The following is a 27,611-nucleotide window of genomic DNA, read 5'->3' as shown; positions in this document are numbered from 1 at the left end:
CAAAGAAATCATCTCCAGTCTTTCTTTTAGTTTTGTTTCCTTTGTGGCAGTTGATCAGTCATATTCCTTCCTCAGGTATATGATAACTTGACAGTTACATGTAAAATAAGAACTATTATCATGGAAGGTTTTAGAATTTATCGCAGGAATCCCGGTATGTCTGTTTTGATACAAATTTAGAGGTAGGAGATATGTATAAGTAAACTGATTGACTATAAAACAATATGAAAACACATGTGATGCTATAGTTGTAATTCTTAAGATGAAATATCAAAATATCTTGGACCAATAGGTAAATCCAGATACTCTGCTATTGTATTCAAAATTAGAATAAGATTAAAAAATTAGGCTGCTCATTTTTTTTCTTCTCCCCTCATCTCTATGCAAAAAAATCCTTCTTTCTTTAGCCTCATTTATATTTTTTTCTTGTTGGAGATAATTATAAAAACAGGATTCTCAGTAACTCATTTTCCCAATATCTTCAAGGAATATGGTTTGTCATTCAAGAAATTTTTCACTGGATTTAAACAAGAAAATAAGACTTTTGAAGGTGATATATATTTTTAGGTAAAGCAGAAAATCTAGTCTGTTCAAAATCACTAGTCTACTTCTGCAATTTGTATTCACTGAGAGGTGTTCAGTCTTTTCTCCCCTATGACATGCACTTCTAGTGAGGGTGAAATCGCTAAATGGGCAAAAATTGGTTTATGGGGGGGCACAGAACCTTAGAAAATGGTATCTGGCCCTTCATAGTTTAATCTGTTGAATAACAATCTTCATTTCTTAGTATTTAATTACTCTCATATTTTCTTAGATAGTGTGTGACCAGTACTGACATTGAGTACATGGATCAGTCACCAAATTGGGTATATCTTGTACATATAAATCATTTGTATATGTGTACCATGAAACTATAGCAAATGGGCACATTTTGATGGAGCAATTGTTTTATCTTGAAAACAGTTTGAGAGTCTGCACATGCCAGTTGCCATTTCTTAGAGATGTTTGATCTTTATCCTGGTCTTGTGTATGACATTGACTTGGGGAATTAAATAAATCTATTTTATATGTTGTTGTTTTATTCTAAAAAAAAAACAAAAAACAATACTACCTGAAGAATGAAACCTCCATTAATAGTTAACTCTTACCTGGTCTACTAGAAAAGAACAAATCTCCATGCTCTGTATGACTCATGATTTCACAGAAAAGGCGATGTGAATGCATCTTCCTTTTAGCTCATTGTGTGTTTTTGCCATCAGTAGGCAGACAGGTGTATAGTGTGAAACTTCTACTTCGTGTTTGTACATTGGCTGGGTATTATCCCCCTTCCTTCTAAGTCATTGTACATACAGAAGGCTCTAAGCCAATTTGATTCTGTGGATGAGGGAGACACCCTATGATGGTGAAGCAAAAAAAAAAAAAAAAAAAACCATGTGTTATGTCCAAATTACCTCAAAGAAAACACCTGACTTTTGGCCTTAACTAGTTCCTCTGAGTTTTCATTTTAGACAGGAAAAAAAGGGTGGGAGGAAAACTAGAAGCAAACACTTCTATCTTTTTAGTCACTCTATTTTAGCACTGTTTTATTATAAAAATTAAGCTTATTTCCTAACTATTAAACATCCACACAATTCTATGCATGTGAATTTGTGTAACCTTTAAATTGTGCAGAAATCAAACACAGAGCTTATAAATTCAATATTTGAAAAAATGGACTTAAAAACTTGCACAATGTTTGGGTTATCACTTCTTTGGAATTATGTGTTATAATCACTGCTGTTCATTTGTTAGTTTTACAGCCAGAATGCAGGCAAGGTTTATCAGAAGATTACATTATGACAGCTTATACATTTAAAATATATTGTCTAAATGTAAATCATCTATGCAGATGACATTTTTCCTGAAAGGTGAGAAGATCTGATGGTCATGGATGTTGACCACATGAATATTTGTGCCTGTTTCTTATTTTCAAAGCAGTGCTGGAAGAGCAATCACTTTTTTAATATTATGGATTTCAGTTTTTAGCGAAGCTTTATATTCCTAGCCAAACTGAGTGGAAGGTAACTATAGTGATTATTTTGTGAGTCACCATATTTATTTCTTCAAGATATGCAGTGACATCAAGGTACTGGAAGTGATAAAGCAAAACTGAATATACATAAGACAACGAGATTTCATAAAAAAAGGACTGGTTAACATCTAGTTGTCCCACAGATAACCCCTCTTTCAAAACTACGTGCTCCTTACTCCTTGCCTTTGATTAAGACTAGCTAACTCAGACTTCATTCTTCTCTTAACCCACTTACGTGATGTTCCCCCTTTGAACACAGATCACAAAGTTTGATATTAAGTAGATCCTGCATACCTTTCTAAGCTTAATTTTTTAAATTCCCCTTAACAATTATTGTCTGTAAATATTGACTCTATTTTATGAATTTAAAAAAGGGGGTGAGCAGACCGGTGAAGCTCTTCTGGATCTGTGAGGCTGGTTGTCGTCTGCCTCTTGTTCAAGCACCACCATTCCTGTGTGCATCTTCACATCCCACTTCGCCATCTGACACCTTCATATATCTGTAAAAATAATCCCATTTCCTGAAGCATTTCCATTCATTCAAATACATCTAATTATCTTTTCTCATTATCTGCTCTATGGCTCCTTTTTCCTTAATCACGCTTAACAAATTTTATCATTATAATTTCATGCATGTTTAAGGTGTTTTATTTTTATTTACTCGATAACCTGTAAGAATTGAGAAGGAAGGGAACATAACTCTGCTGTTCACCATTGAATATATCAAGCCCGATCCAGTGTCTTACCAATGGTAGGTACTCAATAATTTTCCAATAGCACCTTGAGAATGTGAAAATACTTTCCAATAAATAGGAAATAAGTCAGAAATATTAAAGATAATATCTGGCTAAGATAAAAATATGTGTCAAATAAAAGGTTTTATGTATAAAAAGTGAAGAAGAAGGAAAGGGAGAGGGAGAGGCAGAGGGAGAGAGAGCGAGAGAGAGAGAGAGAGAGAGACAGACAGACAGACATGAGAGAGGCATGAGAGTAACAGAAATAGTTTCCTCATTTTCTGTTTCATGCCACTGGCTGGGCATGTATTCCATACTCAGTGGTTGGCAATAAAATTTTCTTTATCCAATTTATATACACATATGAAATTAAAGTTTTGAAATGTGCTTGTGTGGTGTAATTTTCCATCTTTGTCTTCCATTGTTGCTACAAGAATCACACACTCTGTGATAAAAACAGCATTATACTGACAAAGAAACAGACCTGAGGATCAGTGGAATAGATTGAAAAATACAGAAACAACTCCAGATGTACTCAGCTACCTCATCTTTGACAAAGGAGCCAACCATCCTAACTGGAGGAAAGATGCCTCTTTAATAAATGGTGTTGGACAAACTGGATTTAAACCTGCCAAAGATTAATAATTAGACCCTTATCTTTCACCATGCACTAAACTAAAACCCAAGTGGATTATAGTTCTAAGTAGTAAAACAGAAACACTAAACTTTCTGGAAGATAAATTAGGCAGAACTCTCTGAGATATTAGCATAGGAAAAGACTTTATGAACAAATCCTCAGTAGCACAGGACCTAGCACAAAGAATCAACAAGTGGGATGTCATCATATTAACAAGCTTCTTCACTGCAAAGGAAACCACCAATAGAGATAAAAGGCAACCTACAATGTGGGAAAAATTCTTACCAGCTGCTCCTCAGACAAAGGACTATTATCTAGAATATATAAAGAACTCAAAACAATCACACACACCCCCCAAAAATAAAGACCTGATTCAAAAATGGGCCTGTGAAATGAACAGACATTTCTTAGAAAAAGAAGTAAAAGCAGCAAATAAAAATATGAAAAAAATGCTTCACATCACTATTCATTAGAGAGATGCAGATGAAAACAACACTGAGATTTCACCTCACCCCAGAAACAATGACCGTCATCAAGAAATCAACCAATAACAAATGCTGGTGGGATTGTGCAGAGAAAGGAACTCTTCATTGTTGGTGGGAGTGCAGACTGGTGCAACCACTGTGGAAATCACTATGGAGATACCTTAAAGAACTAGGACTAGAGGTTCCATTTGACCCAGCTGTCTCTCTTCTGGGTATCTTTCCAAAAAAGAGAGAATTAAAAGAATCATACCAAAGTGGTATATGAGCAACCATGATTATTAGCGGCACAGTTTGTAATAGCTAAAACTTTGAAACAGCCCAATTGCCCATCAGTTAGAGACTGGATAAAGATGTGTTTTTTCTATAAAATGGAATACTACTCAGCCATAAAGAATGAGAAACTAGAGTCATTCATAGGAAAATGGATGCATATTGAGGCCATACTCTCAAGTGAAATAAATAAGACACAAATGTGTAAATACCAAATAGTTTCTCTGGTGTGAAAAACTAAAAGTGTAAATAAGATCCCAATTGTATAACTGATAATGTGAAATAGGAAGAAAGGGGCTAACGGTGTAGAGGAAGTGGGAGGGGTAATAAAAGGTTAGAAGGGACAAGAAAAAGTATGAGAAAAGGAAAAAATGGAAACAAAGTCTTTGTAAATAGGGGAGGGTGGGGGTGAAGTGAGGGCAGGGGTATGGGGCAAAAATGAGAACCAACATATGTCATGTAAAGGTGCAAGATCCCAATGATTAATATAACTGTACTGCATACCGAAAAAGTACCAATAAACTCAATAAGATAAAAAAGAATCACATACTAAAGTTTGCCAACTCTTTCTGAAGATATTTCCTTTATTCCTTCTGTCTAGTTCTAGTTAAATATTTACCATATAGTAAAGCATAGTGACCTACAAAGTCCTTCCTTGTGAAATATGATTCTAAAACATATTCTAATCAGTTTCATTCTGGTTTCTCAAATAGTTATATATTAAATTGATCTGTTTCTTTATTTCCGCCACTGTAGCACTCATATGCAATACCTAAAATATATGCCAGAAGCTTAAAGTTCATATTTCTTTTTATCTTTTAGCTGAACCCTATTATCTTTTAATAGGTCATCTTTGCTGATAAAGATGAAATACACCCCTATTTTTACAAGATAGGTTGGTAGAAGATAGTTAAAAATGGAACTCTCTGTCTCTCTCTCCCTCTCTCTCTGTCTGTCACACACACACACACACACACACACACACACACACACACACTTTCTCTGGGTATATTTTTTGCAATACATATTTCCTATAATTTGTATGACATTTAAGAGATGATATTATTTCACTTACTTGACAGAGAAATCCTCTGATAGGCATTGTTTTTTTTTTTGTTTTGTTTTGTTTTGGTTTTTTTTTTGGTTAAGACAATGGATGAATGGGAAGCTTTGGCATTCTATTCCAAATAAATGCTCGGTAATTGGCACAAAACAGATTTATTTTAAGTCATTTTCCCTCTAGATTATATTTTTAATTTTTTCTCTTTTCTTTATTGGTATGTTTTAGGTATACAATACAGTTATACTCATCATTGGGATCTTGTAACTTTACATGATATATCATGTAAAGGATCTATTTTTTCAGTTCTGGATTTGTGAGACAAAATCTTACTATGTATTTCAGGCTGGCTTTGGTCTCACCAGATAGATGCAGACTGGCCTCAAACTCACAGCTATCCTGCTTCAGCCTTCTGAGTGCTGAGACTACAGGTATGTACCATACCCAGCAACCATTATTAAAAAACAAAACAAAACAAAACAAAAAAAAAACAACTATGATCCAGAATTATGCCTACTGATTGATGAACAACCACATCTCACTTTTGTGTTCAATAAAAAAGAAGGTGATATTCCACTTATGATGATAAAATTGAAGCTCCTACTTCTTATATACATCTATGGCATGTAATTTTGCAAATCAGTTTACAAAACTAGATATGGCTCGATCAAAGCTAGTAAAGTTTCATATATTTTTTTCTGCACAACATAATCTCATGGTTTTTTGTTACTTATTCAAGAAGCATGCATAATAACATATGGCAGATATTATTACAGACTGACTTCCACATTATACTACTCTGCCTTCCTATGAACTACAAATGCATGGGTTAAAGTAGACTGTAGGCATTGCTACTTTTTAGTCTGCATAGACCATTTATTACTTTAATTTGACCAGTTGTACATCTAGATAGCTAAGCCTTCCCATTTTTTTCTTTTCTAGAAAGAAACAAATTACTACACAAAAAAAGCTGAACACAAATGTATTTCATCAACCCATACATCAAGTTCTCATTTTCCTGAATATATTTGTTTCTTGCATTCTAAATGCTTAAACCATAGAACGACTTTTAGTTCTGATTTTCAAAAACTATCTGAACAAGCATGCCTACTGATAGTATATTTGATTTAGTAATAGAAAGAAGTGAGGGTAATTTCTGTTGGAGAGCTCATTTAGTCGTATTTACAGAAAGACATTGGAATATATTTCTAAAATCCTCTGATTCTTCTACATAAGAAAATGTAAAAATCATTCAATATTATGAAATAATACTTTTGTAAGCCCTCTGTGTCCTGTAATTCTCTTCTCTCATCTTTCTGTCACTGTGGGGATATTTACATGAAAATGATTTTCTGTTGCTAAGAGTTCATCTGTTCCTGCTGCTTATTTCTTACCTGAAGTCACAACTCTTTGAATGTATACCATAAGAACCTCTGTACAAGCCAATTTCAGTGACACAAAGGATTCAACTGAGAAATAAACAGTAGGAGCAGATGAAATTTAAAAACGAAATATTATATCTTATGGAAATGTATTATTTAGTAAAAATCCAATTGAGGAGAACTATTTTATGTATTTCTTGAATTATTTCTCAACAGAAGCTTCTGTTTTCATGATGTTTCCATGTGCTTTGTACTCAGGGCAGTTTATTCACTGTTCATTATGCTAAATTTCTTTTTATACTTTGTTTTATATTTAGCAATCTATCCTAATTCAATAATTTTTAATTATGAAAACCTTGTGTTAAGATTTATACAGAGCAGTAACTTCTCCTTGGAATCCACTGAAGTCCACTGAGCAAAGGAAGAAAAGAACAGATGGCCAAGGGCTGTGTGGACTCACATGGAGACTAGCATAGTCCTTAAATATCTTGGGCTATTAAAAACATGTTCCATATTTAATTTTAATTTCACTTCTCTTTTACTGGATTTGTCATGATGCCATAAATTACACTTCAGAGACTGGTTACCAAACTTTATAACCTGGATGATTTTCAGTCCAAGTTTTTGGATGATTTTAATGCTAAGTAGAGAAAAAGCTGGTTTATGCCTTACTTTTTATTATTTTCATTACATTACTTAGAAAAAATATAGTAGTTTCAGAAGTGTTTTCTTTTTAAGTTATTGACGAGTTTAAATAATATTTTTTCACTACTTAACACATGTCCAATACCGTAGCAAGTGAAAGAGACACCATAATGAAGTGATATATTTTTTAATTGGAGACAAGTAAATGGCTCCATAAATTTAGTACTTTTATGAGAAATGTGTGTATTTTTAAGAAAATATGAAAAGAGAAAAGTACACCATTCTGCCTGAGGATAAGTAGGATTTCTTAGTGAAGTACAGCAAATTCTGTTTCTTGAAAGGTATGATTTAGCCAAATGAATTTAGGGAAAAATAAGGGAAAAGATAAGTAGTGCTGTAGTTAAAACAATGGAGCTTCAGAAAGCACTCCCTTCACACGAGGGCCATTCCTTCTTTCATTGTCCTAAGAGAGGTAGAAAATTAAAAATCCAGAAAATTTTGATGTCCTAAGCAAGAACGCATGCCAACTGGAGCTCCTGGCTTGACCTTAAATGACCTTTACTCTACTTGGTTTTTATTAAGTGTTTGTGAATATGTATTACATCTAATAAATAGAATTACAACCAGAGTAAATTCTGGAGCAGGAATAAATGTTAAAAGCCTCTAGGATGACCCAGCATCTTATCAGTCATCCCTGTCAATCAGACATAAAGACTCAGTGGGAGACGCCTGGGGTGAGGTGTATGTTCTTTAAATTAGGAAAAGGTGATTTATCTGTGTGCAGTGATTTTTGCTTTCTTGTCATCCCCATCCCACTTTTTATTTCCTGCCATATTTTTGCCAGCACAGCTTTCCTTAAGCCCATCTTCCTGTGAATTTCATTAAATATAGCTACTTCTCATTTGCCATTGAGTATATGCAATGGTTTCTTTTACAACAAAGCCTGGAATCTTTCTCCCGAATCATCCACACAGTAACATAGGGAAATAAACTGGAGGTAGTGACAGAAAATATAAATTAAACAAGGCACAAAATGAAGCATCATAAATATCTACAGGAAAAAGTAAATTGCTGATAGACTGCTTCTCTAACTGTAGTGTCATAAACATCATCTGAAAGACTTCTTAAAAAATAAATGCCAAGGCCTCAACATTTTTGTTCTGGTACAATGCATCTGGCCTTAGGACTGAAAACTTGTCTTTTTCTCAAGACTTAGGAAATTCTGAGGTTGCCAGTACAACTGTCTATCTTTGAGACACAGGGAAAAATGGTGAGAGCTTAGTACAATAGGTGAGACATCACAAATGGTCATGGAGGAGAGGGCACATGGCCTGGGCCTACTTAATCAACATGGTGTGGTGTGAAGTTTTCAAAAAGCATGTTTAGTAAATAAGGAATGTGATGTTTCCTTACTTTTATTATTTAGCTCTTTATAGATCTGTCAACAACATGTGTAGAAATTTTAGACACAGAAACTGGAGCCCACTGAGAAGACAATTGCAACAGCGCATTCATGAGTCAGAGAGCTAAGAAGGCAAGGGAAAGTTACTAAGGAGATGAGTAAAGGGTCGGGGCAGAAAACATGGCATGGAGATAGAAAGAGAAATAATAAAAAGTAAACAAAATAGAAATTGAGGAAAATGAAGCAATAATCAAGGCGTCTGAGATTTTCTCTTTGGTTCTGAGGAAAAAAAGGCAAAGCAAATTAGCAAATTTATTTTTCTAGAATTTTAAAAGAATTGTTCATATATTTTCAACAAATACTTTCTTCACCTTTCAAATGACTAATATATAACTTCTATTCATAATTAACCCATAACATTTTTCATCATGAAAAAATGACTGAAAGTCTTTAAATTTCTTTTAAAAAAGAATAGCTAAATAGATTACAGCATGTTTTTACTAGGAAATACCACTTAATAATTTTCTCAGTTATTTTTTAAAATGATACACTATTTATATAAAATATGTACATTTAGTGTTATACCTTTTCTTATGTAAAATAAAAATTAATATGCAAAACAAGAGTGAGAAGAACATGTACATTATAGCATAAAATTATATTTGGCTCTGTTACCTGATGGTGGATCAAGGGCAATTTTTTCCAGATTCTTGGTGTCCTTAAAAAAGAATTGGACAAGACATGCAGAAGATCCTAGCATCAATGTCTAGTTATTGAAAGTGGAAAAAAACATGCTATACAGTATGAAAGTGGGTGACAACAGATTCACAGCAGCCAGGAGGGACAAAGAAAAGGGAGTTTTCTGTACCCCAGATTCCTGGAATTATTTCTGCTCATACAAAAAAGGCATTGAGGCAGGGAGCCCTGAGGTGTGGTTACCTAGCAAACAGACTATTCAGCAGTAATAGTTTTGAAGAAGGCCTTTCAGGAGGGAAAACAGAAAAGAGGCCATTATGGCTTGTGTTTAGATGTCCCTCCAAAGCCTCATGCAGATGAGGTGGAGATTTTTTTTCCAGAGGTAGCTGAATCTGGAATGTGTGATGCTGTGATAAAAGGCCTGCAATTACTAAACCACTACAGTTGAATTATTGGTTTGTCATCACCCTAATCATCCTAGTAATCTGGATGTGATAAATGGGACAGAAAAATGCTCTTAAGGTCCCTTGTTGATTTTGCTGCTGTATGGGCACCATGAACTATTTCTCTTCTGGGATGCCCCCCTGCAATGTGCCCCTCTGCCTTGGAGCCACTTGCTTATGGACTCTTACAAACTGCTTATGAACTGTAAGCCAAATAAAACTTTTCTCCTTTGACTTTGGGTGTCAGGCATTTTGTCTCAGCAACAAGAAAAATATAACTAATAGAGGCTGAAGAAACAGGTTAAGGTTTTGTAGCCTGCATGAACATTGCCATAAAGGGATAACAAAATAGCATGGGCCTATGAGACAGGGTGTAGGAATTACCCTGAATTATGAACCACGCATTTTTTGTTTGTAGGGTCTGATATTGATGATACTTAGAAAGGGGCATAGGCTGGAATGCAGCTGGAAAGGGAAAGACATTGACACTTGGGACAAGGAGAGAAAGATTAGCAGCTTCCTTTGCAGGATTATCTCCGAAGACATTTGCACCAGCATTGGGATCTGAAAGTCTCTGGTGTCCCCTGCAGTAAAACACAACTGCCTCTTTTGGTAGGAGAGAAGCTTGAAAAGGGCTTCAGTGAGATAATAAGAGTCCATGTCAGAGTAGGTGAGAGGTGATATGCTGTAAGCCTTGTAAAGGCAGGTCAGGGGTTGGGTACTGTTATTGGACAGTGTAGGGGTGGTAAATCTTGAGAGGAAATGGTGAATGATTGTTTGGATGAAGTGAGGGATGAGGTGGAAGTACCCCAGACCCTGGGAATGAGGTGAAGGGAGATAATGGGAGACTTAGGGGTGGAGAGGAGGAGACAGCTTTAAGTATTGGCTGTGTCCCAGGGATGGTCAGAGTAAAATATCTCACACTAAAAGGGGAATGGGATAAGTGGAATGAGTGACTAGGAATGAGTGTAGGAAAACGTGCTGACCCAATGGACACCAGATTGTGGAATTCTGGAGACTTCCTGTCAATGCCCACAACAGTAGGTAGGGATAGAAAAACTGGCCCTTGAAAAGATGGAAGGGGGGAACGGCTAGCACCTATATAGATCAAGAATAGCATGGACTTATCCTCCTCCATTGTAAGAGTTACCCAGAAGTCGGCATCTGAGATGGTCCAGGTGGTCTCTGAGGCCTCCAGGCTGTGTCAGTCATTGGTGGCTAAGCCAAGAAGTTCTGGGAAAGAAATGGTCAGGGCCATTGAGTCAACTGCCAATGCTGGGCAGTCTGACTTCCAGTGGTGACCTCCACAGGAAGGATACAGCCTTGAAGGAAATCCCAGGCTGCTGGCATTCCTTAGCCAGTGACCATTCTGGTGGCATTTAAAGCATGGTACTAGATAGACTTTGAGTCAGGGGCACCTTCAATCCCTTTGTGGCCAACTCAGTTGTTTACTTTGAGGGGTTTCTTATGGCAAATGCCAGTATCTGCAGCTCAGTAATGCACTGCTTTTGAACACTTTCATCCTTGTTATTAAAATTTTTAAAGGTAAAATCCTTTAGCTTCTGCTGTGTGGTTTGAGGACCAGTCTCCAGTTTCTGTAATATTTTATGAATATTTGGGGCATACTGACATCTTTAAAATAGTTGACCTTCTGAGTGCTCTCAATCTAGGGCCATATATCATCTAAAGGTGGCAGCCAAACAGGCCATGAATTGAGCTGGAGTTTTATCTTTTGTCTACATAATTTCTTTAAGCATATCATAATTAACTACCCTGTATGCTGCCTGGCAGAGTCCCTCAACTAAACAAGTAACCATGTAGTTGCAGATTTTATGAGTGACTAATTGTCCTTCCTCATCTAGCTGAGCCAGTTTGGGTTGTCTCAGGGAATAGTCACAGCTCTCTTTGGAAGGTTAGGTTGAAGTCATTTGCAATAGTCTATAGTGGCTTGGGCCAAGGACCAAATGCATTTTTGTTTCTTGGGTGAGAGAGCGAGGAGGGGATAACATTTAGATCATCCCAGGTAAAGTCATGTAAGTTAGATATTGGAACTCTTGATTATTCCTAGTAAGGTCTAATAAAGGACCCTAAATGATTGATCTGAGAGAGATTGGACAGGGAGAGGGAACACAGAGTTGAATTATCCTTTCTGCTCCTGCCAGTTCTTGAAGTGAGAATTGAAGAGTGAGGGTAGAGAAGAGGCTCTATATATCTGCAGCCCAGACTGGCTATTAGGTCAAGTTGGATTGGCCACAGTCTATGGAAGAAGATTAGGTCCAGAGGGCAGCATCAGATATATGGGAGTTCTGACAGGGAGAGAAGTAACTCAGCAACAAACTGAATAAAAGTGACAGGAGTCTCATAGAGGAAGTGAGAGGTATCTGTGGTGGAAGGCTCTGGGGGAGAGGGACCAGCAGTCCCTGCAGTAGCAGAGGGAGTTTCTGGGGAGGGAGGGGGAACAGTACCTGCAACTGTAGCAGGAGGTGCTGAGAATTGCCAGGGGACAGTAAGGTCAGTTGTTCTACTGCAAGGGAGGAGTCCTTTTCATTTGGAGGGAGTGTAGGTGAAAAGGAAAGAAGAAGGATTTGAGAAGACTCACAAGAAGTACACAAAATGGGAATGTTACAAAGTATGAAGAATCACTGAACATAGGGATCTTCTGACCATTTTCTCTGCCTCTGGCAGTAGTTGTCTCAGTTCCAAGGGATGGAGAAATAACAAGTGCTAGTCTCTGGCCACTTAAAGCCATTTTCTAGTTTATATTGTGTCCATACAGTGTTAGAGAAGAATATCAGACAGATATTCTTCAGATCAGGGTATAGGCAGAGAGATTTTAGATTTTTTAATAGGCAAGCTAGAGGAAAGAAGGGAGGGTTAGAAGTAAGGTCCCTTATTAAGCAAGAGGGAGATGTTTTTTGACACACTCGGTGTAAGAGAACGGCAACAGGATCAACGATGGACATCTCCAACTGTGAATGTGAGTAGGTAGCCAAGATGGTCATCACTATGGTTGGTCCACTACCAAATGGGAGGGACAGTTCTTTCCTGAGTTTTCTGTGAGCAGCATGGGTTTAAAACAGTCGTTTTGTCCTGGTGGGTAAAAGGAGAGAAACAAAAGTTAAGTAGCAGAGATGGTAAAACTATGGAGCAGCTGTAGTGGCAGAAGCACTGGTACTACCATGGCAGACATGGGGGAGGAGGGTCCCTTAAAGATACAGCACAGAGAAAAGACAGATTTTTAAAGCTTCAGAGACTATAAAAATGCATGGGGAGTAGAAAAGCAGGGACAAGGTGGCTAGAAGGAAAAAAAAAAAAAAGCCTTATCCAGTCTAAAGCCTGCTGGAATGGCAAGGGCTGAGGAGCTGCCTGGAGTGCTGTCCAGAGCAGTATTGATCAGGCCCAGAACCCAGATTTTTCTCTAAGTCTCTTTACCTGTCTTTATTCATTAATTTGCCTTGTGCTGTCATGGCTCACAGGAGGCCAGGACCCACTGCAAGCATTCTGGTAATGTTCCCTTTCCCTATTCCCTACACCTATCAATAATTAATAATAACAATAACAACAGCAACAAAAACAATGGAAATCATGAATAGCAATATTGTGCTACAGTGTTATTCTGAAAGTGGTTTCTTGATTCTTTTTGTCCTGAGCAAAGAATTAGTCAAGGTAAGCACAACAGGGGACTGCCAACTTGAGAGATTTGGCAAGGGACTAAAAAAATTTGTAGAATAACAGGGGATTGGGGGTCAGTGCCTTAGTTGGGCAAACACAAAGCCTGTCACTATTTATTGAGCACATACCAGTGGTAACTCAAGGAACAGTGATGGTGGGTACCACAAGATAGTAAAAGAAGAACAAAACAATCTTGTAAAATTGAATATAAGTCAATAGGCAACATAAGTTTTCCCCCAAAGTGGGACTTTAACCTCTACTGCATTGTTCTGAAGAGTCAGGTCTTCAGCAGATGTTATTTACCCTATGAGCGTCACAGTTTCATGGGTCTTCCTGCCATGACCAGGATGAAGTGGAATCCCCACATATTAACTGGCCCACAGGGCCACATGGGCCTCAAACAACCCTAGCAATAATTTACTGATTGTGGGCCCCAGTATGGTTTGAAAAGCTTTGCTAAAGTCAGGAAAACTTTTGTGGTGGTGCATGCCTGTAATTTCAGCACTTAGGAGGCTGCAGCAGGAGAAATGCCATGAGTTCAAGCCCAGCCTGGGCTGCATAATCAGTTCAGGACCCTTCTGAAATAGAAAGTGAGACCTATCTAAAAAAAAAAAAAAAAAAAAAAAAAAGTTAGGAAAAGAAACAAATTCTGCAGAGTGAGTTTGGACCAAATAGAAGTAAGAAAAGAAGTATATCCTACAGCAGGAGTGTTGGCCATCATGAAAGAGAAAACACAGTGGCCAAACACTCAGGATTGACTGTCCTTCTTGTTTCACCTAATCCTAGGGTAAACATTAGGTCTAGGCTATCCAACTGAAAACTTCTCAAATTATCACAAGTACACATGTAAGAGATTGGGAAATGTTCTGCACACATGTCCTGGGATTTTGTGAGGAATGAGTCACAATTGTTTCCCCAGCCAGGTGGGCCATGTCCTGATCTCCTGTCTCACTAGGACAAAATGTTGGAAGACTCAAAAATATATCAGTGATACTTTTGTAAGTACTAACCTACGCACTTGTAGTAATTCTGTTACAGTTGAATAGGCCAAAATTAGTACAGGTTGTGGCAAGTAACCTATGTACAAAAAGGAAAGAATTGCTGAGTGTATAGTTTGTATTAAGTAGTAAGTGTCTATGCATATTGAACATCATTGGGAAAGTAGCAACAGGAACAATCAAAAGGGACAAAAAGAAATAACTCAAGATTTGAGAATTTAAAACCCAGACACCTCTGACTTTAGGTGCTTCTTACTGAATCTCTCGCTGGTGCCAGGGCTCTGCTGCCAAGGTCATGATGATCTCTTCGGCTTTTATTTTTTGTACCTCTTCTAAGACAATGTAAGCATGGGTAAACATTAAAGTGGCATTTACAATTGAATGCAAGGAAGCAAGAGACTCACTCATCTCCTTTGTTTGGAACTGTAGTATTCCCCTGTGAGAGCACTGGTCCCCAAAAATCTTTAAGGGAAGTTGAAGGAAGAGATTCCTTTTTCTACAGATAATTCCAGCTGAACAGAAGCATTGGCCCTACCTATTAAACCAAGGAACTCTCACCCTGATTTATGTGTGAGTTCAAGGGAGCTGAGCTCTTCCTCTGAAGATTTCTGGACAATTCATGAATGTTGAAATAGATTTTAGTCTTGAATTATGGTTATCACATGTAGTTTGACAGCTGTCAAACAAGAAATAAATTTGAGTAAGAGATTAATGCATAAGATCTGAATAATTACTATTTTTTGCTATGAGAAGCAATAAGGTCCATGTCCATGAAGGTAACCAAGACCCCCGCCCCCAATTCCAGATATTTGGCCAGGATATCCATGACTCAAATACTTGTATCCCATAGTTTCTGGTATGTTTTATTGGGATTATCATTTAGATGCAGAAACTAATTTCTTCGTTAATTTCATCTGTGACCCACTGATGGTACAGGAGGCTGTTATTTAATTTCCTTGTGTTTATGTGATTTCTTTTTCCATTGATTTCCATTTTCATTGCACTACATTCTGATAATATTAATGAAATAATTTAAATTCCTTTGTTATTTACTTAAGCATGTTCTTTAAGCTAATATGTGGTATATTTTGGAGAGCATCCCATGTGCAGCTGAAAAGAATGTGTATTCTGATGTTGTGGGGTGGAACACTTTGTAGACATGTACTAAATCCATTTTCTCAGAGATTTGGTTCAATTGTGAAATCTTTTACCGATTTTTTTTTTTTTTTTTTGTACTTGGAACTTCTGCTTGCAAGATAGGCCGTGGCACCGCTGAGCTAAATACCCAGACCTACGTTGCATTTTTTTTGTGTAATTAATCTGTCTATTTGTGACAGTTGGGTATTGTGGGCCACCACTAAAACTGTGTTTTTGCTTCTTTGATTTTTTCATGTTCATTAATATTTGGTTGCATCAGTATTCAGTATATTGAAGATTGTTATTTCTACCTCTTGGAGTTTTCCTTTAACAAGTATGTAGTGACCTTCTCTTTCTTGATCAGTCTTGCCTTGAAGTTCACTTTGTCTGCAAATAGAATAACTGCCTCTGCTGTTTTCCAGGTTCTTGTTGCATGAAGTATTATTTTCCATCCTGACTTTTAGTCTGTGAATTTCTTTTTGAGTTAAATGTGTTTCTTGTAAGCAGCATATTGTTGGATCTTGTTTCTTAATCCATTCTGTCTTTCTGTTTCTTTTGATTGCTGAATTGAGAACAGTTACATTGATGGTTATAGCTCAGATGTATTGGCTTATCCTTGTTATAGTATTTTCCTTTTGTTGGTTCTTTGTCTTTCTCCTCTGTATAAGTGATTGCATGTAGTAGATCTTCCTTTTTGTATTCTTGGAATTGTATTTTTCATTATCTCTTTCTAAAATATCCTTCAGAACATTGCGGAGGGCTGGTTTTGTGGTCATGAATTTATTAAGTTGTTCCTTGTCATGGAAGTATCTTACTTCACCATCAAATTTGAAAGATAGTTTTGCAGGGTACATCAATCTGTGTTGGACCTCGGTATATGTCAGGACTTGAAATACTCTGTCCAACCTGTCCATGACTTAAGGGTTTGTGTTGAGAAGTCTACTGTGATTTTAATTGGTTGTCTTTTATAAATTATTAGTTTAATTTCTCTATCAGCTTTTAGTTTTCTGGGCTTGTGCTGAATTTCTGGAATATTGATTATTATGCCTTGGTGTAGATTTATTTTGGCCATGGCTAGTTGGAGTTGCATGTGCATCATTTACCTGTCAGATTCTTTTCCCATGCTTGGGAAGTTTTCTGCAATTATGTCAGTGAACAGTTATTTTATATCATTTGCACTCACTCCTGCTTTTAATTGATTCTTATCAAACTTATGTTGTTTTACTTTGCACCATTTTGCACCTTTTGGACTGATTTTTTTATAATTCCTTATTTTAAAGAAATATCTCTTTTAGTGATCACTAGTCATAATCTTGTTTTCTAGATCTGATATTCCGTCCTTATATTTTTTTGTTCAGGTGCATATACTTTCAGTGGAATTTTTAGTAGCCTAGATATTTGTACGATTCTGTTTCATGGATTCCATTATTCCATTTCTTTCTTATGTTGGACTTTCATGGTTACCAACATTTTCCTAGGCTCCTTTATTTTTAAAATCTGTATATACTCTATTCTTCAATATGATTGTCAGCTCTCTTTTTTTAGCCTGAGAGATTATTTCTGATCTTTTTTAAAAAACATTTTTCCTCATTGAGTTTATTGGTACATTTTAGGTATACAGTAAAGTTACATTCATTATTGGGATCTTGTACCTTTACATGACAGGTCTTGGTTCTCATTTTTTCCCCTTGTCCCTGCCCTCCCTTCACATACTCCTCCCCTCCCCCTTTACAAACACTTCATTTCCATTTTTTTATTTTCTCCTATTTTTTTCTTTTTCCTTATTATTATTTCTGATCTTATTCCTGTATAGCCTCATTCATCTTTTTTTTAAAACTTCTGCTGCTACCATTTCAGAAAATTCAGGTGGATGTCTTTTGATTTCCTCTAATTGTTACCTGTACTTTTACTGGGTGGCTGGAGGTCTGGGGTTGCATTTTGCTTCTAGAGCTCATCATTTTCTACTTTAAAAAATTAGGGTATATTATGTTTTGTGCATTGCTTATGGTAAGTAGCTTTATCACTAGTATTGCAGCTTCCCTAGGAAATGTCTGTTCCTCAGAAATGCCTCCAGATTTAGATGGCTCTTGGCCTTTTTGTCTGTTCCAAAATCCTTTCTTCCAATTTATTCAGGAAGAGAGTTGTTATGAATGTGGCCTAACACCCAGTCTTTGGTAGTAGAAAATTGTGATAATTACAAGCCCAGACAATCACAGTGTTTTCATACAAGACAGCACAACTGATTTCAATAGATATGATACTAAGATAGTATAATTATCTATAACAATCATCAAGCACAGCCTAGAAACTGACAAACTGTGGCAAGTGTTAATCTGGTACCTTTAACCATAGTAGTAGTTCTATAACACAATCTAACATAAACCAGGAACTTGTATACAGTGAGCTTCCCCATATTAGAGGCAATTTACCCCATGGGAGGAGATAATTTAAGAGGGATAGGGAAAATAGAGAGATAAATGAGGAGGAATAAAGTAGAAGCAAGACTGAAGGGCAAAGGATGAGTGCCCAAGCTTCGGGAAATGAGGGAAGAGGTCAGTATAGAATGAAGGAGAATGCAAAAATGATACTGAAGCAAACCAGAAAGACGAGACAAGGTTCATTCACACAAGAATATCAAAAAATGAAGAAAAACAGGGAATGAGAGAAAAAATGACAAGCAAAAGAAGACAGACAATAAAAATAAAAATGAAAAGCAACCATGAGAAAAACCAGACAGGAAAAGGAAAACAAAACAAGCAAACAAACAAACAATTAAAAAAAAAAAACAATAAAATTCCTTGGGTATCTGCAGTTCTGTGGTAGCCTCCAAGTCAGAGCCCAGATCCATGCTGGGTAACTCAGCCAAGTCTGCACTAAGATTCGTGCTCAGTACAGGGCTTATCTTGGCCTCTGGCTATGGAGGCTGGGGACAACCTTCAGTCAGAAGCTTCCTGGATGTCCCTTGGCAGCCCATCCATGTCTCCTTACCCTATGTATTTCTGTGTCACTCCCTCAGTTGCTGTGGCACCCTCACGCAGAGCCAGCCATGGCTGCTCCCAGTTTCACCTATAGTTGACCTCCAGACCTTGCATAGCCTCCTCCATTCCACTCTGCTGTCATGTTTCTTTCCTTCCTCGTGCTACTGGGAGCAGGGCAGGAGTAGTGCCTGTTGTCTGAATTACTGCTCTGCCATCACCATGGAGACTGATACTAGGGTTCCATTTCTTTTTCCTTTCTCAAGCCATTGGGAGCAGGGCAGGGTGAATGCTGACTTCCTACTCATTGTCTGACCACAGCTCAAGGTTTCTTACATCCCATGGTTCCATGCCCTTTTCCTTTCTCATGCAGCTGGAAGTGTGGCAGGAGGAGTGGTACTGTGCAACTCACTACCTTCACCAACCTTACTTCAGTCCTTTGTCGTTGCTAGAGGTTCCAGTTAGCCACTATGGTATACAAGAAAACAAAAACAAAAACAAAAACAAAACAAAACTGGCAGCCCATCAGGAAGTAAGCAGCTTCCTGGTGTCACATGCACCTGTTTGCCAGCAAAATATGCTGCCAGGCTGCAATATCCTCTTTGTGAAGAAAGGCAAAGGAGGCTTTGGGCTTGTTTATACTGTGTGCCTTGAGTTTGCCAGGCTATTGCAGTCCATCAGATTTTTGAGAATTTCACAGAAAGGTCCTTCCTTCTCCCCATGCAGTCAGAGGTCCTGTAGACAGCCCTGTGGGATGCTTTGCAATTTTATAAAGCCCTATGCCTATGTTATGTTTGATATGAAAGTCTCTTATTTCAAATTGATCTTGGCCCCAAGATGTATGTCTCTCCCTTTCTTCCAGTTACCTTTGTTTTTTGTTGGTTTTCTCTGAATAACTGCAATGTGGCTCCTCTTCTGTTCAGGGATATTGAATCCTTATATGCCACACTTTTTAATAACTCAAGACAGAAGTTTCTATACATTCACAAATTCCACAAAATCTATTGCCAAAAGCACATAAAAATTCTCATCTCCAAACTATGGTACACTTCTCTCTCAGGGGCCAACACTCTTTTTGTCTGAGTGCATAATTTTTACATTTTGTTCTCTTTTTTTTCTTTTTTGGTGCCAGGGATCAAACTTGGATCCTTGCACTTGCAAGGCAGGTGGCAGAACCACTGAGCTAAATCTCCAGCCCCTACATTTGTTCTAATAAATCCCTTTATATCTCTTACTAATGCATCCTAAAGATATGTTTTCATAGAGGAGAGTCATTGAACCTGTAAATTAATTATATGAGTAGGATGGGTTTAGGAATCTCCTAGGACCCTGCCCAGAAATAAAATGGATGCTTCAAACTTTAAATAATTGAGAATCATTGCTAAAACCTGTACAAAGTTATATTATCTTTGGAAGTATAAATATATTCAATTTACTCATGTTTCCCCTATTCTAATCAGCAATATTTATCAGAAATATATTCATATGTTGAAAACTATTTTGATGAAAATAATTTCCTATTCTCTATTCATTTGCAATCCTTTAGTTATTTGTTTTTTTGTTTGTTTTTTGTTGTTTGTTTTCTTGAGACAGGGTCTCACTATGTAATCTCAGCACTCGGGAGGCTGAGGCAGGAGGATCACTGTGAGTTCAAAACCAGCCTGGGCTACATAGTGAGTTCCAGGTCAGTCTCAACTACATAGTTGAGAGTACATTTTCTTGTTTATACAATCTAAAATTTTGTACTGACAAACATATTCCAGCTAGTTATTATACCCACCTATTCTTATAACCAGGAGATGTAGACATTGCTAGAGGTCAGCATAAAAATGAATAAAAAATTGATTACTATATTGACATATTTTGGATATTGAGAACTACAGTGATTATCTACTTAAACTACTTTTGGCTTTAGCTATGTTGGGTGAAAAAAATTGTCAACTTATCTGAATTTTTGACTTATCTTTTATTTACAAGTTAACTATAACACTGAAAAATCTGTCTAGAAGCAATATTTTAGTACAATAGAGCATTTGGATTATTTTGTATTATGAACTAGGAAATATAATAATGACCCCCAAGGCATGTATTCATCTTTCTCTAAAACACGTAGTGATCTATAACATCCCTATTTTAAAGCATTTAAATTAAACAATTTAAACATTTAAATACTTGGCCAGGGGTTTAACTCAGTGGTTCGGTGGCTTGCCTTGCAAGAGCAAGGACCCGAGTTCAATCCCTAGTACCAAAACAAAACAAAAACATTTAAGTACTTTAGGTGATCTATAAATGTAATGATATCATAAAATAGGAAATAAAAATAATAAAGGTAGCCAAGTAAATTTCACCACAAAGGCCAAACAATTTTTTTTTTCCTGAATCTGAAACACACAAAACATTGTTACAAATTTCTTTAGGAAGAAATAAGGAAATTTCATAGTTCTTTAGAGTTCAAAAACTCTCATATTATCAGATTTACATTTCATAACTGCAGAGAAACTAATCTCTCAAAGTCATGTGTGTTAATTTTCTTCATTTAACATGTATTTATTCAGCAAATAGTGTAAAATAACATCATAACAAGAACTTACCTTAACTTCCAACATTTCACAAAATTGCAGAAAATAAGGGAGGCTTAATATTAATGAATTAAATAGTTGGTTAGAAAATGAAATCTGCAGAGTAAGCTGAGCAGCTGCTAAGAATAAAAGCTGAAATTTAAATTTAGGTTTCTTCCCACTTCAATGGTCAAGATTATTATATGACTGGGGTGTTAAAGGCAGATTCCCCCACATGAAGAAAGTTTCTAAATCTTGGAGGCTTTTCTTAAATTTCTAGTTGGAGTACCTGTGAGATACCAGCATTGAATACAATCCCTTTGGGTAGGGCAGCAATGGACTTTGGGTAGAGAGATGAGAAATTCAAGATGGTCTTTTCAGTAGACTATATAATTTGTCATCCAATACATATGTGAGAGGGAAAAGGAGCCTACTAAAAATTATGTCCAAACAACGGGACAGACCTGAACTCCTGAGAATGTTGGAGATAAAGTATAACTAATAGTCATTCCATTGACCACGGTAGGCAAGGTTTTGCTGACCTCTCCACAAAACCAGAAAACGGCAGCCTGTAGCAAAGTGCTTTTACTATTGCAACTTTGGGAAATTCATATTTTTGCTCTGTTTTATCATCCAACTGAAAGCCTCAAACTCTTAGAAGAATTGTGATGGAGCAAATGTTAGCAGGATCCACTGTCTTATTCCATCTTATGGGGAAAATTAACAAGTGAACAATCCTAGAAATGCGTACATAACTTTGCAGGCATATCTGGTAGAGGTCACAGTAGTATCAGGTGGACTCCAGTTCACAATGCTTGAGTGGAAAATTCATCCTAAAATGTATAATATTAATAACACCAGGATAGTGTCATTACATGGATGACTTGTTTTAAATTTCATGGAACTTTGCCTGCCATAAGGTCTCAGAGTATCAGTAGTGACATGTAATCTCAAAATCTTGATTTGTGGAGGGTACCACCAGGCATTGCAAGCACGACACCCTGACCAACACCATCCCTTACCATCTGCTGTGTAATGTCATTCCAGGTTTGCTACCTCACATGGACACAAGTGTTACAGAAACTGAGAATATTTGTTTTAGACACAAGAATTTAGTAATCGCCAGTGCAACTCAAGAAATTCTTTCATAAATATAAAATGTTGCCATGTGTAGATTCAAATGCAGATACATAATTGGTGTCCTACATCACAGATGGTCTCTGAATTAGATTGGAAAGTGAGAAATATTATGTGATGGTGTTTTGCTATCAGTTAACATTTTGTGAGTTGTTGTTGATTTTGTTACTTAACCAATGTATGGATTTTTAAATATATATTTTGCTGACACTGTGTTCATCTAGTCCTCACACACAAAGTAGTGAATCAACTTCCCAGTACTTCAGTAACACAACTTGCTTTTGCTTTGCACCTGAAAACAATTATACTTCTACAATTAATTGAATTACTTGCTGCTGCTGTGTTTATTTTTGATTTGTCCTATATGATAATATATAAGAAACATAGACAAATAGCCAAACATTAAAATAACCTTTTAAAGTGAAAATAGTAAATGCTTTTATGCATCTTTTAATATTTAAGTGCACAAAATTACTGTTTCAAAATTATTTTGATTAGGCAATTATAAGTAAAAATATAAGAAATTAGGGAATTATTCTATTTTATATGAATATTGACGCTAAGTATTATATAGACTTACAAAGGACCATTTGAAATACCTCTCAATATGTGAGCAACAGTAAAAGCAAAGCCCAAATAACTTTGGTTATGATGCAAAATCTTATTTGCATAGACAGGGACAAAAATAACTATATAAATATATATCAAAAGTACTTTGGTTAGAAATATTTGATAAAATGGGCCTGGGATTTAGCTCAGCAGTTCGGTGGCCTGCTTTGCAAGTGCAAGGACATGAGTTCAAACCCTGGTACCAAAGAAAAAAGAAATTTTGAGAAAAAGCATGATTTATAGTTTTTTTTTTAAATATGATGACTTGTAAGGTTTCTATCAGTAATTACTGAAGACATGGGCAAAGAAATGAGTTCATAAAGCTAATCAAAATACTTAACACAAAATTTTTTTGTGCTAGCAGTCCTAATGGACTAATATTTTTGTAGTTTGTCAAGACAGTGTATAATTTTGTTTTTAATTATATTTTTTTAACAAACATGTATATCCACAATCAAACTCATGTCAAGCCCGAGGAAAATGTGACAGAAAGGCGTTCATATTTACAGCTATATGTAGAAAATTTGCCACCAAGGACACAAAATATATTTCCTCCTTATTGTACTCTCTTTTGAACACTTTTAAATGGTGTGTACATACATCAGCAATATATCTTCATATCTGACAGTCTCTAAGGATGAATAGTGTCATCAAAAATGCAGTGCATGTTTAAATTTTAAAAATTATTATGTTAAGTGATGCACTGCCATTAATCTCCCTCAGAATAATCTCCATCACTTCAAATCCACTTACCCCATGATCACTGGCACTTTCTGAAGCAGTTCAGGAAGCTGTCTTTCTTGAGTTTTTTTAATTACACTCTTGTGGCTCCTTTGATGTCCTGAATCTGCTCAAAATATTCACTTTTCATGATCCTTTGACTTTGGGAAAGAGACAGAATCACACAGTACCAGATCCAGTGATGAAGGTGGATGAGGAGGCAATGTAGTGTTTTTGCAAGGCTACCTGTCACTGGATGGCACTTGGCAGCAGCATTCTCGATATTTTTGATCATACATAGTACATTCACTTATGAAAGACTTCCAGAGCTGCTGCAGAAAGTGACAAGAATATTGGGATAAGTGTGATTGACACCAGGGCAGTTATTTGGAACAGAATTAATGGCACTATGCCATTTACAGTAATAAAATTTTGTTAAACATTCACCATGTAGTTCCATTATTAGTAAACTAATATTTGGAAGAAGATTAATAACTTATTTAAAGATCTGCATAAAAAGAAACTAATTGTCAATAAAAGTTAAACAACAGAAATTAGATATTTTCATTGAAGCAAATCAATCACTGATCACTTGAAGCCAATTAAATTCCTATTTCGACATTATAACATATATAACGTTATAACATATGTAATATATATATATATATATATATGTGTGTGTGTGTGTATATATATATATATATATATAAAAAAAAACATACATCACATTTCAAAATAGCACTTAATTATTTTAGGTAGCTGGTAGACAGTATTCTGAGTTTATAGCAACATATCTGCAGACTGAGCAACAAAATCAGGCCCTTCCAAAAAGAAAGATTTGATGATTGCATATTGTAGATAAATACAAATGTTTCACAACTACACTTCATTTATATTCCTGGCTACAGTGTAGGATACTCACACAATTCCCGTATACTCTTCGCAGCTGAGGAAGTGGCTATACTATAGTAATAATATCTCATGGGATATAGGAATGTTGGATCACACTCAAATTTCTGTCAAAATATGCAAGAGTTATAAAGCAGAGGGCTGGAGAAAGATGTGCTTAGCTGGACCTCATGCTTTACAGAGTATTTTTTCCTCCACTGCCATCTACAAAGCTAAACAAATGCTGTTTTCACTTCTTTTTGCTCAACATGAATTCAGCAGATATTTTTTCATTGTATTATGGCCACTAATTATCCAGAGAGATTGGTGACTAATTATTATTTTCTCAGCTATTCAGCCTTACTTAGAAAAATAATTTAACAAGTAGTAGAATTCAAAATATGTCTGTAGTACAAATTTGTCATTTCTGATAATTTACTCAAAAGAACATATTCCTAGTCAAAGATGTTTCAGATGAATACTCCTTTCACTTTTTTTTAGCATAAAGAAATCATTTTATAAAAATCTGTACCTGTTTTCCCATATGGAGGCTCTCAACTGCTGCTTTCTTTCCTTCTAAAAGAAAAATTGAAACCAAGTTTAAAAAGGCTTGTGTATATAATGTGAAATATATTTTAATTATTAAATATTATGTAATATATAGAAATATAAAAGTATTATACTGATGTTTAGGTAAGGATGGAGTTGGCGCACACATGAAATTTAGAGTTAGAAACAAGTGGGTTTAGGTCATGACTTTCCCACTTACAAGGTATGAATATATGTAAAGGATTTACATGTTTCCCAGGCTCTATATTGTCTTTCATAAAATTTCACCAGTAATATTTGCTTTGAAAATTTGCCATGAGAATTATAGACAATATGTACAAAACTCACTAGGGCTACATTGTAAATGATCCACAAGTAGTAGCTATTTTATTTTATTATTTTAAAATTTTTCAATCAAGTAAAATAATTTTGTATTAAAAATCAGTCTAAAAAGATGCTAAGTCTTTACCATTATCAACCCAAGGGAATTTTTGCAGGCTATCTGTTTTATTTTATGCCCACTCAATTTAAGAAGCAATCAAAGTATTGTTGCTACAGGTCTGTCCTGTTTCACCAATGCCAAGACTGTGTGGCACTACCACACAGGGAAGGAATAAATCACTGAAGAATCTCTATTTCAAGTACGAACATCTGAGTTAATTGATGTGATTTATGCTGGGTGTCAGAACTATTACTTTTGCATTGAGTCTTGTGGATGTATTTCCTACTTATGAGTTCATTTGAGGAATAAATAAAGGGAAATTCATCCTCATTAATTGAAGTAATAACTAATATGATAAGAATAATATCTGCAAACAACAAAATCCTTGACTGAGTGGAACTTTTAAAATATCAGAGCCTGAATCCAATATCCCATTTCCCCTACCACTTTTCTTCAGTATTGTGACATCAATTAGAGACAAATTGAGTGTTTTGAAACTCATTTATTATGGAATTATTCAGCAAAGTGACTATAAGAGTCTCAAAATTGATACCACACAATCATAGAATATGGGAGAATGTTCATAATTTCATAAACAAGGTGAATTTCTGCCCTGTTGCACCTTTCTTCTGGGTACCTATGTAGGGTATATATTGGTTGGTGAGACTTTTGTTATAACAGATTAGTAGAATATCTGAATCCTCAAGTTATGGAATGATCTTACTAAAGATGAATCAAATCTTGCGGGTAGAAAGCATGGACCCTTAATAATCTGCCATTGTGGATGGCTAGTCTAAAACAGATAATGTTTCAGAAGCTCAGCCTCATGGTTTACCAGCTGACTGACAATGTCACTGTCTAAAATAGAGTTCATGCTGTTGGTGACAGTCATTTTCCCCTGCTACCATTTCTGGATCACTGTACCGGTAAGCTAAAAGCAGAAACTGGCAACACTCACAGGTTGAGTACTCCTGTCCATCTGGTTTTTGAAAGACTTCTTTGTGGTTGTTGATCTCTAACTTGCATTGTATGAGAAGTAAAGATGCGCAAGCCCATTTCCACAGATTCATTCATATAACTCTTGTCCATTTCCAAGCCTCATTCCCACAAGCCATGCCTTTCTCAGTTTCCACAACAGCACATCTGTAGTTTAGCTTTCTGTTCCATTCATGTCATGTGAATAATCAAAGTGTTCTGAGAATGGCATTGTTCTTGGAAGTATTTCCTTTCCCATCTATTCTCACAGACAACTTGTATAGGAACAGTAACATGGTGGGTGTAATTGCCGGGTTATTCTTGCAAATTCTCTGTAACACTCACTTAATTTCCTCTTCTGCAAGCTGATTGTTGAGATCTTGTTATGGAGCTCTCTGCAGGGTGTTCTTGCAGAGTAGGCTGGCTATGACAGTATGGGGAAATTATCTGTGATCTTAGGACAACTGATTATGCTTCCACTTTGTTTCTAATCAGGCCAGTTTCTGACTGGTAATAACCATAGTGCTACTCCTGCCTTGAGGAATAAGAAGGCATACAGATCTTTATGGCTAGATATGATTGCCTAATCAACAAGTGTGTTCTTATGAGGGGATCATTTTTCATGTGGATACCAATAGCTTTCTGAAGAATGATAGATAACCTTGTTTGAGGACCCAAGGGTCTAGGAAGTGGCAAATCTGATCTTCCATGCTGTCATTATTCATTATGGATAATCTGCACAAAACTGAATGTTCTGAAAGTGAAGTGCCATGTGAGGTAACGCCTTTGCCCATATCCTGAGTATTCTTTTCCTTTTTTCATATTATTTTGTTTTTAATTGACATATAGTCATTTATACTAGTAATCACTTGAAACTGACAATCTAGGAAGCTGCCTGATAAATGAGGTTAAAGAGTGTAATAAAATGCCAAGAGTTTTTCCTGTCTTTAGCGTCAAGAGATGCAAGGTGCACCCATTAGTCTCATCATTGAAAAGGGCTAAAAAAATCATATCCTAGTCCATTAGCTTCCTGGAGATTCATAGGCCCTTGATCTCTGGGATGTTTTTTTCTCTTATCTACAATGAGGCTAGTATCTTTCTATGATGTCTATGGAATTTACCACTT

The sequence above is a fragment of the Fukomys damarensis genome, unplaced genomic scaffold, assembly GCF_012274545.1.
Source record: "Fukomys damarensis isolate Sample0158 unplaced genomic scaffold, DMR_v1.0_HiC HiC_scaffold_35, whole genome shotgun sequence".
NCBI lineage: Eukaryota > Metazoa > Chordata > Mammalia > Rodentia > Bathyergidae > Fukomys > Fukomys damarensis.
This window is presented reverse-complemented; position numbering follows the sequence as displayed.